The 19495-nt window shown below is 46.8% G+C and overlaps 1 pseudogene; it reads right to left on the reverse strand.

Annotated features, from left to right (window-relative positions):
• Window positions 1-8452: 8452 nt before the first annotated feature.
• Window positions 8453-9860, reverse strand: LOC102516911 (annotated as a pseudogene).
• Window positions 9861-19495: the final 9635 nt, after the last annotated feature.

The raw sequence follows: 19495 nt of genomic DNA on the forward strand, positions 1-19495 counted from the left end.
CTGCAGAGAGGCGGGTTGACCCTGACCCGAGTCCCACATGGCGCCAGGGGTCACGCAGGGGCGTGTGTGCCAAGCACGCTGGGTGTCAAAAGTTAATCCTCACAAGGAACCAGCACCTGTAACTGTGTCCTAAGGTGACTGGGAGTCCTGTAGGATGCCGAGCAGCTTTGCTGCTGAAATTCTGAGGCACACTGGGGCACTAACGGCCCAGAACAGGCAGCCTCCCCCGACAGAGAATCACTGAGAATGGACACCCAGAGGCTCAGCACCTCCTGGGGACGGCACAGAGCAGGCCAGAGTGGGTACAGGCTTGTTGGCAGCAGAACACTACTGAGCATCCTCAGAAATACCTAGTGGAGGTTCTGCAGGGGCTAGAGGTGCTGACAAACCCACAGGACAAGGGCCCCTGGTGCAGCAGTGGCTGCAGAAAGTGACAGGGACCCCACACGTACAGGGGACATTGGCCACAGGCGCAAGACCCAGCCCTGGTTTAATAAGCAGCGGCAGGAGCAGAGCTTCCACCTCCTGGATGCAGGCAGGACGGAGCCCTGAGTGAGAAGAGAAGCCCGGGCCACCAAAGGCAACTTTGATCACTTCCCCTTTTGTTCGAGGCCAGCCCTGGGTGTACCTTTTGGGTCCTGGTGTTCTAAGGTCTCGGAGTAAATGAGTAACCAACGTAATCCCACCCCCTCAAATGAGCCTAAAATAAATGGCAAGTGTCTTTCGCTGCTTCTCTTCCAAGTGTGAATCTCCTCCCAAAACCAGCTGGACCACAGATATTCAAATGGGTCATCCAAAGAGCAGAGGCTTTGAGCTGGACTCAGAGGTTAGAGAGGGACCCTCTCCTTGCCGGCTGTGCAGCAGGTGGGTTCATCTCTCATTCTCCTTATTTATGAACTGAAGGTAATATAACTCCTATGCTACCATGCCCATCTCATTGTGAGGATTAAATGAGACCATGAAAAAGGAAAGGGTTTTATCAGATGCCAAAGGGCTGAAAGGCCTTCATAATTCCTGTTAGCCCAATGCTTCTCTGTGGTTGATGGACAGAAGATGACCAAACTCCCAAGTGAAGCCAAAGTCTCTTGAACCCACCCCCTCAAAGAGCCAAGCGGCAGCCCTCTCTTTCCCCAACAAATGCATTTTTTTAAGCAACAAATTCATGGGATTTATCTAATCGCCACTTTGCTCAAGCAAATCATTTTTCCAATCTAAATTCAGTAGCAGCTGCGGCAAGTGTAAAATGACTTCCTCTTAATGCTTTGCTGTGGTGACAGGAAGAAAATGAGACGAAGTGTAAAGGTATGCTCTGTATTTCATCCCATGTTCTGTAAAAACCCCAAACACAATAATCCTCTGCAACTGCTTCCAGAGGCAGATGGGCCCGAGGGCGGGGAGGTGGGAGGCAAGCAGCCAGGCTGGGGGGCTGGCACTCAGAGGGCAGCTCTGGAGGCAGTGACGAAGGGGCAGAGGAAGGCGGGCATGGGGTCATAGGTCACAGGTCAGCGTGGCCATCGTCCGCACCCCACCCACATTCACACATCATCACCCGCCATCCACATCCTCTCTTCCTTCTCAGGAAAGTCCACTCTTGGGAAAGGTTCTAATAGGCGTCTGGGGCCGCAGCATGAGGTCACCATCCTCCATGTGGGTGGAGGTCCCAGTTCCTGCCGAACAACTCAGAGATACAGGTCAGACTGCTAGACACATCCCGGGAGGAGGAACTGGGACTGTTTTATCGCTGAGCTGTTGTTTCTTGACTACTTTTCCTTTGTTTCCACATTCCCTCACTTCCCTAATTAGTAACTCCTTGAATCTGCTCTTTGGAACTCAGAAAAGGCCTACAACACTAAAGGCTTTTTCTGCAAACAAGAGTCTCTGTTTAAAAAATAAAAAAGAGTGTGTGTTGAGGGGGAGGGGACACAAAGGGGCTTTTGCACCCTGAAGGCCCTGCAGGGTCCTGCCTGGTCTCAGTCCCTCCTTTTCTTTGATACTCCTCCATCCAGAGGGCCACGGGGGTGGGACAGGACAGGGAATGAAGTTCTGGAGAGAGAGGTTAATCACAAACTCAGCAGAGGCACTCAGGGTTAGGGGAACTAGGTTTCAATGCCAACTTCAGGAGAGCAGGGCTGAGGGGCGCACAGGACTTCTTTGGACATTCTTTTCACAACTTCCCATAAATCGATCTTTATTTCAAAATGAGACAGTTAAGGTAAAAGGCACCAGGTTCTCTGGTGTCTCCTTCCTTCGTTAGGGCCGCCTGCTCTCCGCGGGCCGTCTAACTCTTCCTCTTCAAACTCAGCTCCTGCATCATGTGCGGCACAAAGTACACACTCAATAAATGTTTTTGTTAACAAGTCAATGAATAGTCCCCGTTATTTCTGTGATAAAGAAAGAGGCTGTGGGATCAATAAACCAACATAATTTAGCAGTTAAAAGCATGCACTTAAAGTCAGGCTGCCTGATGGGAACCCCTGTTCTCCAGGCTGCTCTAGCTGTGTGACTTTCTGAGTCCCGTTTGCTCACCCTCAAGTAGGAATAGTGTTACCGAAAGAAAGTCCGCGTTCCCGATGCCCAGTGAGGCCAAACAAAGTAAAACATTAGAGTTTGGATCAGAGAAAGTTTTTGCAGGGCCAAGCAAGGAGAACCAGTGGCTCGTGCCCAAAAATCTCAAACTCCACGATGGTTTTTTGGGAAAAGTTTTTTATAAGTAACATTTGGGGTGAGGGCTGCCAGGTGTATGACTTTCTTCTGATTGGCTGGTGGTGAGGTAACAGGGTGGAATCTTGTGTCCAGCCTGAAGTTGCCAACCTCACCCGGGTGGGGATCTTAGCAGAACTCAAAGGTATTGTGACGTATATTCATTGAGGAGGAAGCAGGACCCTGCCCCAAGGCTGCACTCTTGTTTCTTGACTGATCCTCCCTCCCTTAGCAACTGTGTGAATCTGCCCTTTGAAACTCAGGGAAGGTCAAGGAGGCTGAAGGAAGTCTGTTTCCTACAAAGAAGAAATGGGGGACAGAGAAAGGATTTGTGCTGGGGAGGACCCCACAGGTCCTGCTCTGTTTCAATAGTATTGACATCATAGGGTTGTTGGAAGGACGAAATGAGCTAATTCACTGAGACACAGTAGGAAATGTCCATTTCATCTTCTCCCCAGTTCCCGACACAGAATTTCTATAGTGCTTGGGACTTCCTGAGTGATAGGGGCTTTCTTTGTAACTCGTAACAAGCCCTTTTCAACAAAACCTAAGTTTATGCAAATGAGGTGGCACTTGGTGGGCCCCCGGATAGCTTGGGGATGGAGGCTGAGTGCCAGAGGAACCAATGGTGTGATCAGAGGGTCCCTCTCCCAGCCCCACCCCCAGCCTCCTGGGAAGTAAGGAAGATGGAGTTCAGTCACCAATGGCCGCGATTTGACAAATCATGCCCGCATAATAAAAACCCCATGAAGACCCCCAAATGATGGGTTCTGAGAGTCTCCAGGTTGGTGAACATATCAAAGTGCTGGGAAGATGACGTGCCCAAGAGGGTATGGAAGCCCCACGCACCGGTCCACCCCCATTCCCTTGCCTTATGAATCTCATCCATTGGCTGATCCCGAGTCGTAGCCTTTTTAATGAACTGGTAATGGTAAGTAACTTGCCCCGAGTTCTGTGAGCCGTTCTAGCAACTATCAAAGCTGAGGAAGGGGTTGTAGGAACTCTAGTTTACAGCTGGTTGTTCAGAAGTACAGGTCACAACGTGGGACTTGCAACTGAAGTGGAGGGAGGAGGTGAGGGGGGCAGTCCTGCGGGCCTGAGCCCTTAACCTGTGGTGTCTGCACTAAGGCAGGTAGTTAATGTTAGAATTGGACTGGACTGTAGGATAGCCAGCTGGTGTCCAGAGAGTTGGAGAACTGGCTGGTGTAAGGAAGAGCCCCACACATTTGATGTCAGAAGTATCGGGAGTGGAAATAGTTCAGATGAACAAAAGCAGTTAGCACAGTGCCTGGGCATGCAGTAAGCTCTCAGTCTTGGTTATTATCATCCCTGGAATGCCCTTCTGACCTGCCTCCACCCCTAACCCTGTCCCTACTCTCCCCACGTGGATGCCAAACCTCCAGAGCTCTCCCCACAGCATCATCTTACCACCCTGGGTCCCGGTTACCTCCCACTGGGCAACAAACCACCCCAAGAACAGTGGCTGAAAATAATGACCCCATGTATTTTGTTCTTGAATCTGCACTTGGGCAGGCTCGACAAGGATGGATTTCCTCTGCTCTAGTTGGCATCAGCCGGGGCGGCTCAGAGGCTGAGGGCTGGAATCTAAGGCCATGTTCACTCCCGTGTCCAGTGCTAGGTGCAGGCTGACGACTGGGCGCTTGGCTGGGGCTCCCCATCAGAATATGGACGTGCGGACTCCAAAGGTCCCTTGGGCTTCCTCTTAACGGCAAGTGTCCCTACAGAAAAAGAGCCCAGTAGGAGCCCTGATCCCTTTAGTGACCTAACTTGGAAGTCACACAGTGTTATTCCTTCCAGTCTATTCTTTGGTCAGGTCATAAAGGTCCTCCAAGCTCAAGGGCAGAGGAAATAAACCGCCTTCTTGATGGGCCAGTGGCAGGTTCTGGAAAAGAGTGTGGGGCCAGAAATAATACTGCCGTAGTTATGGCTTTTACTTTCTGTATTCTGATGCTTTGACAGACAGCAGGGTCCGTGCTGACCTCGGAGAGACTGCCCTCCCAGGAAACCCATTCTGAGACATAGTAAACAGCTAACCCACGAGCGCACTTTTCAAATACAAACCAACCAATCCAGAGCCGGCAGCCCAACCATCTCACTTATCAGCTGTCTCACTCAGGGCCACCCTGCACCTGCCCTAATGCCCCCAAGGCCAGGTACCAGACAGCTAGGGACAGTCGTATGCCCCAGAGCCCACTGAAGGCATTCCAACTAGACAGTCCTAAGCCTCCTCACCCTGCCTCATGGCTCCTCCCCACAGAAACCACTAGAAAGGCTCCTGCCCGCAGTTTCTCCCTCCCTCTGCCTCCTGATGACTCTGGTCCTTCCCCGTGTGGCCCCTCATGGCGTGGCCTGCCCCCTTCTCTTGCAATCTGTGATTATAACACTATCTTTTCAGTGGTAAATGTCTCCTGATCTGTTGGCCTTACTATACCTCAAGCTTTCTATTAATATACCATATTTTAGAATAATGACTGTGGCCCATTTGGAGGAAATAACAACCTTCCACACTCTGTTTTATAATTGATTATGTACTTGCCTTTCTCCTCATCTTGACTTTATACACACAGAAAACAGACCTTTATCTCCTTATCTCCTGTGCCCAGTACATAGGAAGTACCTGCTGAATGTTTGTTGACTGACTAGCTGACTGAATTTGACAACCACACTACCACATTTGTCCTCCTTATTAAGTGTCCAAAGAGAAAGGACTCTTTGCAGATTCCTTTAACACGCCCTGCCACAATAGTTGCTTGCTCAGCGGGTTCTTCTCTTTCTGTTCCACCACGTGTGTGTGAAGGACACTCCAAAAAAACCCAGCTCCTGTCACCTCTGCTTTGTGAGGTTTCCTGGGGCAGAACAAGCCTCCCCTGTGTCTCAGGGGTTGGACATGCGGAGGCAGAGTGGGAACCCCTGAGGCAAGTCTCATCACCAGAAGGCTGCCCTGGCACGCAGAGCACTTGGAGAAGCTGGTCTCTGAACCATCTGCAGTCGTGCATGCAAACAGCTGAAGTGTCCCCCATCCAGGCAGGTCAGTCACGCTCTGTGAAACTAACTTGGGGATAGTTTCCTCAGTGCTCAAATCTCCAGACAGTCCCCAAAGGAAGGGAGTTATGCCCTCAACTGCCCCCATCCCGGAAAAGCTGAGAAACTGCAAGGCTGTGCAGAGCCCCCGGGACAGTGCCTGGATTCTCCCTGGCAATGGTGGCAACAGGAAGGAGCAAAAGCAAGGGAGTGCTCCTCCATCCTTCAGGTTTCTAGTCCCTCCTCCCGTTCCTCCTGTGGGGGCAAAGCCTTCCAAAAGAGCCAGTACCTTCCTCTTCATCCCAAAGGGTGTATGAGAGGAAGGTCACCTTAGCCAGACTCCCAGCAAGGCAGGAGGTCAGGGAAGAGCCCCCCCACCTCTTCCACCTGAGTACCAACTGCTGGAATCCATTTGACAATTAGCAAAATCTAGTTTTATTCCCCGATGAGAGATGAGACTTAAAATGCAAATACTCCTGAGAGAAATAACAAGTTGGCTTAAGATCAGTCAGTACTTATTGCAACAAATAACCCTTCTCCATGAGCAGATTTGGGGGAGGGCAGGAGAGGAAGCGGAGAGGAAACTCAGGGGCAGAGGATGGATTTTCCCTCTCCTTCCAGAGGACGCTTCCATCCTTTGGCCATAACCTTGTCTAAAAATCTCATTGAGAGTTTCAAGCAGCTGTCAGAAAGCCATTCTAGTTCCACATCCCCAATGGCCGTCAGATCCCATTCGCCACATCACCCAACTAACCAGGCGCCTAGGAGTCCTTCAGTTGCTCAGAGTTCTCCGCAGAAAAATGGTTTTTTTAATGCGTAGAGGGTGAGACTTTTCTCAGGCAAATTCCAAATTGTAAATGCAATATCACTCACAACAGCCAAAAGGTGGGAACCAACCAGCAGATGCATGGATAAACAAAATGTGGTATAAACACAATGGAATGTTATTCAGCCTTGAAAACGAAGGAGGTTCTGATCCACATCACAACATGGATGAACTTCAAGGACATTATGCTAAGTAAAATAAACCAGACACAAAAGGACAAAAATTACATGATTTCACTTGTAAGAGGTACCTAAAACAGGCAAATTTGTAAAAACAGAAAGTAGAATGTGGTTACCAGGGGCTGGAGAAGGGAGGAATGGGGAGTCATTGTTTCATGGGTACACAGTTTCTCTTTGGGATGATGAAAACGTTCTGGAAATGGATAGTGGGATGGTTGTTTGACCACGTGAATGTACTTAATACCAGCAAATTGTATACCTAAAAAGTGGCTAAAATGATAAATTCTATGCTGTATATATTTAACCAAAATAAAAAGGGTTTTAATGCAATTACCACTCTCCCCAGTTTATTACTTGTCTTTTTCCCTGACTTTTTAAAAATTTTTTAATATTTTTATTATTGTATTATTTAATTATTTTATTTTGGCAGGGCGTAGGTAATTAAGTTTATTTATTTTTGGAGGAGGTACTGGGGATTGAACCCAGGACCTTGTGCATGCTAAGCATGTGCTCTACCACTTGAACTATACCCTCCCTAACTTTTGCCCTGATTTCTGACCCAATCCTCTGTCGCTGACTGAGCACCACTGAGCAGGGAGGAGCAGTGTCCAGGAGCAGGGGGAGGACATCCAGGTGAAGCTTCTGATACCACAGAGAGACCAGTACTTATGCCAGAAATGAGGGCTGGTCTGTTTCCACACCACCCCTGAAACACCTTGTCTAGCCTGCCCTCTGTTACATCACACGTTCAAGAGCTGCCTTTTACCCACAAACTCCTTAGGCCAGAGTTCACCACCCTCCCATCGGGCCCCAGCCCAACTTGCCAACTTCCCTCCGGATACCAACCTTGACAAACTGCTCCGACCGCTTGGCCTCTTCCCTGTTCTCCAAATACACCGTGTGTTGACGCTACTGGATCTCCTGCCCACCTTTCAAAGCCCAACCCCCCAAGCCGCTGCTCCTCAGGGGTCCCTCCTCAAGCCATTTCGTTCAGAGACACAAGCCCTTCCTGAACCCTGGGCTCACAGCATCTTTCATCTGCTGCCTTCCTTTTATTGCTTGGTTCTACGACAGATCTATCCACCGGTGTTGGTGATTAGATTCTGAAGATTAAGACTCTAAGGAACTTTAGGAGATTATTTCATTTGACTCAATACGTAGCTAGGGCACAGAGCCTGAGCAATAGCTTGCCTGGGTTCCCAGCACTCCTTAGTGGCAGAGGAGAGAAGAGAGGCTACGTCCTGATCCCTACTCCATTCCCTCCTTCGTGGCACCACGTGGCCCTCTTTGAACTATTCTAAATGTGTTCGCCTTATTGTCCCCAACAGGACTTGGACGCCACGTCAGGGCAGGCAAGGACCACACCCCATGTCATTTCTGTCCTGACGAAACCCAGCACAGCCTTAATGAGATGTCCATGTTAAAACCATAAAGGGTCACTAGGTCATCCTCTTAACCGCTCGGGCCTGAAATTTCTCTTAACCTTTTCCTACAAATAAGGTCTCTTTCTCCTCTGCCAATTCAGAATACCTTCCTTATGAGTCTCCTACTTGTGAGTTAGGCAAACCCAAACAAAAGCAGGTGGATAATAGAGTTGCAGGTGGATAACTTCACCAATTTTTGCAACCTCAGAAGCACGCTCGGTTTACTTCTTGTCCCTAACTGTGGACCCACCACAAGTTGAACCAGACTTACTTGCTCTAATTTTATCTCCACTTGGCAGGCAGACATCGGTTCCCTTGATCTGTCTCCTAGACCGTTCCTCTGTCACTCTTTCTGTCTCGGCCACGCGGGCTTTCTCTCAGTTGGAACCTCTGTAGGCTGCTTCCGCCTCCATGTAGCTCTTAGAAAGAGAAAGAAAAAGAACAAGAAATCACAGCTTCTTATTTGTGATAGAGGCAGAACCCTCCTGGCGGGCCAGGTGGCATCTACTTACAGGGGTTATTTTGCAGATGTCCCACTACCTGGGACAAGCCCAGCTCTCCTCCCACAGACTCTGGAGTCCGTTCTCTCCGCCAGCCTCATGGCTTCCGTCAGGAGCAGGATGTGGCTCCTGCTATCACAGACCATAAAACCCAAAGGCTGCAGGGCTGGGGGCACCCACCCGTCCATCAACATTGGGGTTTGATGATGGGGAAGGAAGAAAGGAAACCTGGGGAAAGTTCTGAACTCTGAGCAAATTTGGAGAGGTAGGATGAGGGAGACAGACCCAGACAAGGCCATAATTACAGAAGTCTCGTGCAAAACTTAATTAAAATTTGGGCAGAAATGAACACCAGAAACAAACGTCATCAACTTAAAACACCAAGGAAGGTAAACACTGCCCTAGACTCAGAACAAGAAAGGGAGGAGGAAGGAAAGATGGAGCGATCACTCCAGATATCAAGCAAATCAAATTACCCTGAAGGCCGGGCCAGACACATGCATTAATCACCAGTTATCCCAGCTGCACACCTGTATGGCATGCTCCGGACGACTCCAGTGGATGGGAGCGGGCCAGCGGCTTCCCCGAGGCTGGCTGGAAGGGACGGGGGGCAGGCCCAGTGCAGCGCTACCAGAAGTGGCCATGTGGCACCCCCAGGTCCCCTGGGCGGTGGAAGAAGGAACAGAAGAGTTAGATTCAGGCAGGTAAATGCAATCCCCAGCTCTCCAGCCAAGTTACTTTTTTCTTCCTTTTTTTTTTTTTTTCTTTGGCAGTTCAGTAACTTTATCTGACCATCAGCAGTTAATTCTCCTGCACATTAACTGTTGGTAGATTTTTGAAAGTGGCGACTAGTACATAGGTAACCAATGTACAGAGCTTGTTTGTTGAATCTAATCTTCATGACATATTCTGGACAACCGCCCGTGGATACAGTCTGGGCCGGTCCTTATTCCTTTGGCCCAGACAGCTATTTGAGCCTGGTGTCAATGGGCAGAGATCCCATCCTTCATGGCAAATTTCCAGACTTCTCTGAGTGCAGAGAGGCACACTTCTTGAAACCCGCTCCACGGATGCGCTTGTGAACGTTGATAGTATATTCTCTGGTCACCACCTCCAGGATGGCCGGCCGGCCCTTCTTCTCACCACCCTTCTCTGCGGCAGCCATTCTGTTACAGGAGGCAAGTTCATGTGCCCGCTGCACCATGAGGCCAAACAAACTGAAACAATGGAGTGTGGAGCAGAGAGAGGTTTACTGCAGGGCTGGGCAAGGAGGACAAGGTGGCTCATGCCCAAGAAAACCCTGAACTCCCCTAAGGGTTGCAGTAAAGCATACTTAAGGGCCAGGTAAGGGATGGGGGTGGGGTAGGGGAGTAGGGGGTGGGCACAAGGCACAAGAACCGCTCTGATTGGTTGATGTGGAGGTAACAGATCGGTCAGTCAACACTACCAACCCCAAGGCTCCAGGAGGTCTGGGGGCCACGTGCTCTCCATCGTCTAGTTAATTTCTTCCCTCTGGTGGTGGTTTGTAGCATCTGAAAAACTCAGGAAATATACATGCGATGCTATTATCTGGGTACTTCAGAGAGGAGCTACAGCAGAGGATATAGGGGAGGGGTCTGACCCTGGAAGGCCCCACAGGGTCCTGCTCAGGCTGGGGTTGGAAAAAAAGCCCAAGTTAACTTTCCTTGGCTCCTTTTATTTCTGGAGCCCTCGGGCAAGAGGGCCAACTCCTAAACTCACACTGTTGATGGTTTTCTCCTCTCATGAAGTTCAGAGTGGAGGGGGAGGGAGAGCAGGGGAGTGGACAGGAGCAGTGGGGTGGGGTGGGGACAAAACGAGCCTTTGACTTTGTTCCCGGTGCTGCACAGGCTTTATACACCCACAAGTGAGTCCCCAGGGCTGGTCACAAGCTGAACTTCCTCACAAAAAGGGTCTGGAAGGCAGCTTGGCCATCCAGGCTGGGAGCTATTTGCCCCTGATGAGACATTGCAAGTGGGAACCATCTGAGTCTGTGCCTATGTGAATGCCAGAGTGCATGCAGAGGGAACAGATGATTTATTAGTGGGGCCTCCACACAGTCTCCTTCAAAAAGGAAAGGAGCTTCTCCCCACCCCGACCCCCACCCCCTTATCATTAAAACCTTAAAGGGGTAGACTCCGTTTGGTCTCTTAAGCCAGCCTGCAAGGGAGTCACAGCTAATCAGGCAGCCAGCTCAGCTCCTCCAGCCTTTCTTTGAGTACAACAATATGTATAAACTGGCGAAATGGACTGCAGACCACTTTGATGTTAAACAAAGAGGAAAAAACTCCAAAAGAGCTAAAAACTGTATTCTTGTTTAACTCCTCTGTGTCCTCTCTGCAGAGCAAGTTTAAAACTCACACAGCCAAGTAATGATTACCATTCCAGACACTTAGACCCAAGCGTTTCCTAGCAAGACAATAGCCAGTCTCGCCCTCTGAATGACTTGCTCTGGTTATAAGAGACCTGATGCCATAAGATCGCTACATATATGCATACACCATCTCATTTAATCCTTCCAACACCTCTGTAGGATCCATATTATCATCCTATTTGGAAGATGGAGCAACAGATTGTTTAAGTGATGTGTCTCATGTCTTGGTCTGTAATGGGGTTTCAATCTCTGGTCTCTAGGGTTCCAAAGCCCTCCCTGGAATGCAAAGCTTGGGTTCTTTCTCATTCTCCCTTAATGAATGAACTGAACTCCCTTAGCTTGGGAATGAGATGGTTTACATATGTAAACTTTTCCGAAATCCAAAACCTATCCCTTTAAAGCCAAATCTTTAAAAAAAATTTTTTAATTCATTTGAAATAGAATTTTCCTAAAATACATTGTACACTCCCATAGCTTACAAAAGAGAAAATTCCTGGGAAATGTCCAGAGAAACGAATCCTAGGCAGGCAGGAATTCCAGCCTTCAGGTCCTTGGAGATGCCAAGGAAGGGCTGCCTCTTATGACCAGAGAGGATAGATGTCTGGGGAGGAAGGGAAGAGGGGTGTGCTTGCCCTTGCTCCCTAGGAGTACAAGAAAGCAACAGAAAGATTTTCAACCACCATCTGGAAATGGAGTCAGAAAACTAGCCATGGATCAAGAATTAAGAGCTTTGGAAGAAGATTTTGGCATCCATATCGTCCCATTTCCCCCTTGCTAATAAATAGTAAAATAACCTCTAAAACAAAATAAATTTTTAAAAAATGAAAATGTATATGAACCAAAATATAACAGTGACGATAGCTTGGTGATGTTATTAACCTCATTCTTCTTTCTTTTTCTCCGAGGCTCCATTTTACTTTAGATCAGAGAGGTGGATTGGGTACTCAACTTTCAGGCAAGCATTGTACCCAAAGAGCATGCAGAAGAGAAGACATCATCTGACTCCCAAGCAATGTCATTGGATCATGTATGTTATTTTGTTTTATTCAAACCGTGTGTCCATCAGCCTGGAAAAGGGGGAGGCTTTGGAGTCAGGAAGAACCTACTGGAATCCTAGCTCTGCCACTTACTAGCAGAGTCACCCAGGACACTGAATCTCCCAGCCTTAGAGTCTCTGTCTATAACATGGGATGGGACTAGTGTTACCTACTTCATGGGACTGTCATCAGATTCTATACTTCACGGGGCACTCTTTCTAAATATGGGATGTATATACCAAATGAACAGATGCATTCATGAGGGCAACATATTCTGCCTACATTTACAATATGACACCTTCACCTCCTACCCTCTCATATATTGTCAAGTTAGGCTTTATTGAACCATAAAATTCATGGTGAGATGAATCTGTCCTGGACACCACTTTAAAGACTAATGGCAATTACCAAAGTGCCAAGAGAAACTGGCAGTAAGATTGGTGCTGCAGCATGAGACCATACTAGGGGAAAGCTACCAGCAGAGAATTAATGTGAGTTAAGCATCCAATTAAACATATGCACCGAGCACTTTCACATGTCTTATCTCACTTCGCTAATAAAATAGCCTCCTAAGGTTGGTATTATTATCCCCATTTTACAGAAAGTTTCAACAGCTCCCCATGGTCACAGCACTAAGATTCATATCCAGACCTCACTGACTCCAAAGCCCCTTCTTTATACATTGTTTCATGTTGTTTCCTATTTGCAGTATCAACTGAGATACAAGATCTATATTAATAGTATCCAGAGCATTATTTAAGGCTAGACAATTCCAAGGAAGTTTTTCAACGGTTTATGACCCATGGATGAGTGATTCTGAATATTACTGGTGAAATGCAATTTCTTCCTCCATCTGTCTTCCTCTTTCTGATTCTGTCTCTTTCCATCCTTGTCCCCTCCCTCCCCCTACTTGTTAGTATTCCCATCAATATAAAAATAAGATTATAAATCCAAGACGTTAGTCCAAACATTTTTTTTCTATTTAATGTACAAGAAAGAGAGAGAGCATATGAGAGAAGGATTACAAAGACATCTCCTTTTACTTGTTTACCCTTGGAATTTATACACAACCCATTTACCCTAAGGCTAAGGTCGTACTTGCAATGTTTCTGCTGGTACTTTAGCCAGTTTCCCAATCAGTGTGCTGAAAGCCTGGGTACAGCAAGGATGCCCTGGGACCTCAGGGCAGCCAGGCAGAGCCACAGTGGCCAGAGTCCCAGGGTGTGTCACCTCCAGCCAAGAGCAGCCCTTACCAAGTTACCATTTCTGATTGAGTCCCTCCAAATGGGAAAGGTTAGAAAGCTCTGCATGTCTTAAGTGGGGAGGCAAACATTAGGCAGAAAAATCATCTGATAGAAGAATTTCAAACACTCCCCCCAAAAACCTAAGGTGTCCAAAGATACTTAATCCCTTTCTGGGAAAAATACGGGAGAGGAGAAAAGTCCAAAGTCTAGACCTGGAATATCATTCAACTCACTGTGCATCCCTCCCCTCTCTGAGTTGGACCCGACACTTTCTAACATCCTCCACCATTCTAATTTCCCGCTGAAAACACCCCATCGTTGTGAAGGGGCAGCTTGAAGGGAAAGCAGGCAGCACAGGGCAGCGTGCAGAGCCAGCTGTTTGCTCTTCATTTTTAAGTAACTTAGTGGAAATCCAGTCATCCTGATGGAACCACAGTTTGACCAAAAGGTGCCTCCATGAGTGACTGGTGTTGATTTGGCTTAAGTCTCAGCCCGCCCCACACATATCTTGTTCTCAAACACCCACCCTGCAGACACTCTGTGCTCGACATTGGTCTGGCTGAGGCAGGTCTGCTGGCAGCATCTTATCTCCTTCGGCACAGAGCCTTGGGCCTTTCCAGAGCAGGCCTGTTCCCCAGGGAAGAAGAACAAGACGACACTCGCTGTCTTGTCCTCAGACCACGAATGTCTATTATTTGAACAGCCATTTCCACAATAAGCAGCCTACCTAACTCTCTGGACCTCAGTTCTCCTTTTGGGTAAAATAGGAACATCTGCCCACAAAGGGCAGTTGTGTCAATTAAATGAGAAAACCTCTGTGTCATGTTTGACACAGAATAAGGGGTCAGTTAGCTCCTTCCCCTTCTGGCTTTCACCATAGCCTTCTCCACAGATGATGTGGGAGTGAGGAGTCCCAAGAAGTGGAAAAACAGATGCCGAGAAGACAAGCAGGCAAAGACTCTTAGATGAGAAAGGGTCCAGCCAAGGTCCCAAGCTTTCCCCAGAATGTAATCATGAGCGGAGGTAAGACGCTTCCGTGAGAGAGGCGTCAAGCAGCATACTTAGCCGCCAAGCCTCCAGCTCACGGCAATGGGGACGCATGAATGCTCATCTAACAGCCTTGACGTGTGTTTATTTTTAACTCCACAAATTAAAATGAGATTGACGGTATTCGAGCTATCGCCACCCGTGCCAATAAACGATTTACTTCGTGATGGAGGTGTGTCCCTATGACTCCAGAGCAGACAACAAAGCAAACTAGAGATTCAGAAGTGAACCTAGGTTTAAGGCTAATACAGAACACTCATTTGAAACTGCAAAAAGGCAGGTAAATCAATGAAGTTAGAACACACCCTCACACCATACACAAAAATAAACTCGAGATGGCTTAAAGACTTAAATATTGGACATGACACCATAAAACTTCTAGAAGTGGGGGGAGGGTATAGCTTGGTGGCAGAGCACATGCTTAACATACATGAGGTCCTGAGTTCAATCCCCAGTACCTCCATTAAAAATAAATAAATAAACCAAATTACTACCCCCCCAAAAAAATAAATTTTAAATAAGAACTCCTAGAAAAGAACATAGGCAGAACATTCTCTGATGTAAATCATACCAATGTTTTCTTAGGTCAGTCTCACAAGGCAATAGAAATAAAAGCAAAAATAAACAAATGGGACCTAATCAAATGTATAAGCTTTTATGGAAAACAGTATGGAGGTTCCTTTAAAAACTAAAATAGACTTACCATATGATCCAGCAATCCCACTCCTGGGCATATATCCAGAGAAAACTCTAATTTGAAAAGATACAGGCACCCCAATGTTTATAGCAGTACCATTTACAGTAGCCAAGACATGGAAGCAACCTCAGTGTTCATAAATGGATGAATGGACAGATAAACGGATAAAGAATGTGTGGCATATATACACACAATGGAATACTGCTCAGGCATAAAAAAGAATGAAATATTGCCATTTGCAGCAACATGGATGGACCTAGAGATCATCATACTAAGTGAAGTAAGTCAGAAAGAGAAACACAAATATCATACGATATCACTTATATGTGGAATCTAAAATATGACACAAATGAACTTATTTTAAAAAACAGAAACAGACTCACAGATGCAGAAAACAAACTTATGGTTACCAAAGGGGAAAGGGGTAGGGGAGGGATATATTGGGAGTTGGGGATTTGCAGATACAAACTACTATATATAAAAATAGATGAACAACAAGGTTCTACTGTATGGCACAGGGAACTATATTCAATATCCTATAATAAACCGTAGTGGAAAAGAATATGAAAAAGAACACATATATATGTATAACTGAATCACTTTGCTGTATACCTGAAACTAATGCATTGTAAATCACCCATACTTCAATACAAAAATTAAAAATAAAAATAAAAAATAGAAAACTGCAAAACGGACTGGACATGTGCTGCTTTAGCTCTGTACATATGTGCCTGAATCTTCCTAAGGCACTAAAACTAATGTTTAAACAATATATGTGCCAAGAAATGCAAAGACATTCATTCTCTTTGATCTTTCTATCTATGGGAATTTGTCATAAGGCCATCATTCAGTGGCTCAAGCTCAAAACCTCAACATCACTCGGTTAGAATAGAACACTGCTGCAGGCAAGGAAGGGTGATACAGTGAACCGCGGTACAGCCACATGTGGTGTTTTCTGAAATCCGTATCATAACATGGAAAGTGCCTATAATATAACATTAACTGACAGGGAACCAAATAATAAAAATCAGCCTGATTACAACTCTATTCTTAAAATAAGCACACATAAAATTAAAGTATTAGAAGGAACTATGCCAATGTCAACAGCGATTTTCTTTGGGTGACAGAACTATTAAAATATTTTTCTTCTTTTAACTTTTGCTAATTCTTTTTTTTAAACTGCAGCATTATTTACCTACAGTAAAGCACACAGATTTTAACTGTACCATCAATGAGTTTTGACAATTACATATAGCGATATCCAAAAAAAGTCGATACCCCTTTCTTATCAACTTCTCTGTCCAGTAGCAACCACTATTCTCATTTCTGTCTCCTTAAATTTGTTTTGCTTGTTCTTGAACTTCATATAAATGAGTTCAATCAAGTGTGTAATCCTTCATATGTGGCTCCTTTCACTCAAAATAATGTTTTTTAGATTCATCCAAGTTTTTGGATTCCTTTTTACTCTCTGAGTAGTATTCCAATGTGTGGACATAACACACTTGATTTATCCATTCCTCTGTTGGTAGATACTTGGGTTGTTTCCAATTTTTTGATATTAGGAATAAAGCTACAAGGAACATTTTTGTAGATTCATGCTTTTATTTCTTTTGAGTAAATCTCTAAAAGAAGAAGAGAAGAATGTCTCTGTTCTGTTTATGTAAATAGAAACTGCCAACAGTTTTGCAAACTGTGCCATTTTGTACTCCTACCAGCAAGGTATGATAGTAGGAAAGTTCTAGTTGTTCCACATACTCTCCAGCATTTGGTATTATTATATTTTCATTTGGGGGGACATCGAGACCAGGAAACAGCCAATAGCAGCCCAAGGTGGTGAGTACTCTGATGGGGTTGGGGGCTGGGAGACGGGAGGATCCAGAATAACACAGGAGCATTTTGGGGGTAATGCGTGAGACCAGAAAGATAAATAGTGAAAAAGAGTTCATGGAAATGTATTAAACATAAATGATTTAAATTAATAACTGCAAAATACATGAGGAATGGTGACCATGGACTGCCAAGTGAAGAGAGAGGAATTAAAGACACCTCTTGCCCATTTTAGAGGTAGACGCGATGGGTTTAGCGATGTGCCTCTGCCAAGCTTTCACACTGCCTTGGGATGTTTTTCTAAAGCGGGAGGGAGCTGCCTAGGAAAGTAGGGGGCAAAACGCCTGCAGGGGCGGTGAGCACGGGGCACAGGGTCCAGCAGGAGGCTTGCATGTGCAGTTCGCTGGCGTGCAGACCGTGGGGAGAGAGCGCAGGAGGGAGAGGGGGAGGAAAAGAGCTGAAGAAGAGGTTACAAATGGTGAAGAGAAATCACGGCGTTTATTTCTAAACGACAACTCTTTATCTTCCGACCCCAGGCCTATTTGTTGACAAGCCATTCTGTCAAAACGTGCTGGTCAGGGGAAGGGAGGCCCGGTGTTCCGGGTGCATTAGGCCTTGATCTTGTCTCCGCTGGAATTCAGGAGGCTCCCCGTTAGCAATCAGCCTCCTAATGGGCAGGAGGCACCTCTGGGAACGGGGATTTGACAAGGCTTGTCAAAACCGTCAGGCAGTTGTATTCTCCTCTTTCATTCTCCTGTTCCTACCCTAGGAGGGGGGCAGCTCCGTGGGCTCTGCCAGTCCCTCCCGGACGAGAGCAAAACCCACAGTGAAAGGCGGCTCAGACAGGAGCGGGGCAGATGCAGAAACCCATCCTATAAAAGAACATCTGGGCGAATAAAACAGGTGCAGGCCCAGCACAGTGTATCTCAGGGCTGCGGGAAGAGCCCACGGGGAGCTCAATAGAGTGCAGCTCGCTCTCTTTCCTCTTCTCGCAGATTCCCTATTACGAGGCAGAAGTGAATTTAAATTGCCTGAGAATCAAATAGGTGGTAATGGCCTCTCAGGCAGAGAAAAGTTATCTGAGGATAGACTCCTCCCTGAGGCTCTTACATTGTCTCCTCCAGCTCCCCGGCAGACGGAAACCAGCTGCACGGTGGACAGTCACACCCCACCAAGAGGTCCGGGGGCTGAGAGGCTGCAGAGGAGCCCTGGGCTGGGGGAGGCCAGGTGGGGGGAGGCTCTCTCGGCCCCCCAGGCTTCAGTGATGACGGCCTCGCTTTGTGTCCTCAGCTTCCCTTGGGAGAGCAAGGGTAGCTGGAAGCCAGAAGGTGATTTTGTCTGGCCTCTCCTCCGACTCCTGTTTAGCACAAAGCCAAAAAGGAGTGGGGGGCAAAGGGGAAGAGGTAGAAGAAAAGTTCAATTGTCACACGATCCGCAGGATGGGTCCTTGGCGACGTGACAACTCTGGGAAGATGAGAAAAGATCTCAGGCTGCAAACATCTTCCCATTTCCTCCTTTATACTAACCCAGGCCCTCCCGTGACACACACACATGCACACGCCAACCCCAGCTCATCTGTCCTGAAGATAAACATGTTTTCTTTACATCCTAAAACCCATCTTCCATTAATTCTGTTTTCCCTGGTGACTGATTACAGAAAATTGCTGATTTCAAGAAACATGGAATCTCTCTTGCAGACAATGGCTTTCATTCTGGACATAGTTTCAGAGACTTCTGCACAGACAGGAGAGCACTTCGAGGTGATCAGGAGTGAGGAGGAAGAGGGGAGAACTGGTTCGCAGAAGCATCCTCCAAGTCACACACACACACAGCCCATCCCAGAAATCACACCACATGGCACAGATACATTGGGGCTTCTAATTACTTTACTGTCTAATTCATGCTAACACAGCAATTAGCGATAAAGCTCAAAACACTCATACACATTAGCCTGATGACATTTAATTATGACATTAGATGTATTGAGATATGTAGCTTAGCAAGTAATAAGAAATCTACATGTATGGCCGATCGAAACGGCAATGTAATAAAAATAAAGGAAAGCCATGAAACCTTTACTTTGTCATTTTTTTAAAAAATGGTGTAATGGGTGCATTTTTATGTGAAAAATGCCATTTCCAGAGGCTGACTAGAATCTGGTCTCCTCTGTTCAGAAAACATGGCTTGGTCTTTATTTTTGAAAAAAAAGAAAAGCAACCCAAGAAAAAAAAAAGGTAGGGCATACCTGATGATTGCTCCAAGCCTCTGTGTATCCAGCCTCATTTTTAGTCCCTTAGACATCAGCAGGAGATGTAGGGGGAAACGTGACATTGTTTTGCTGGGATGGTCCGTGAGATGTGCTATTTGCTCGTGGTTTATATGGGGCCTGTTTTTGAGACATGATTAATAGCTCAGCAGCACTGCCAAAACGCACATAAATCTGGCCATCCGCGGAGTAATTGACACACTGCTCGTCTCGCAAATACCTACAGCGCTCGCTTACCGCGGGCCAACCCCCGGTGGGCGCTCGGAAGCAGCTGATTATGCAACGCACAGTTGCTGACGCTACAGTTCGGGGGT

The sequence above is a fragment of the Camelus ferus genome, chromosome 20, assembly GCF_009834535.1.
Source record: "Camelus ferus isolate YT-003-E chromosome 20, BCGSAC_Cfer_1.0, whole genome shotgun sequence".
Classification (NCBI taxonomy): domain Eukaryota; kingdom Metazoa; phylum Chordata; class Mammalia; order Artiodactyla; family Camelidae; genus Camelus; species Camelus ferus.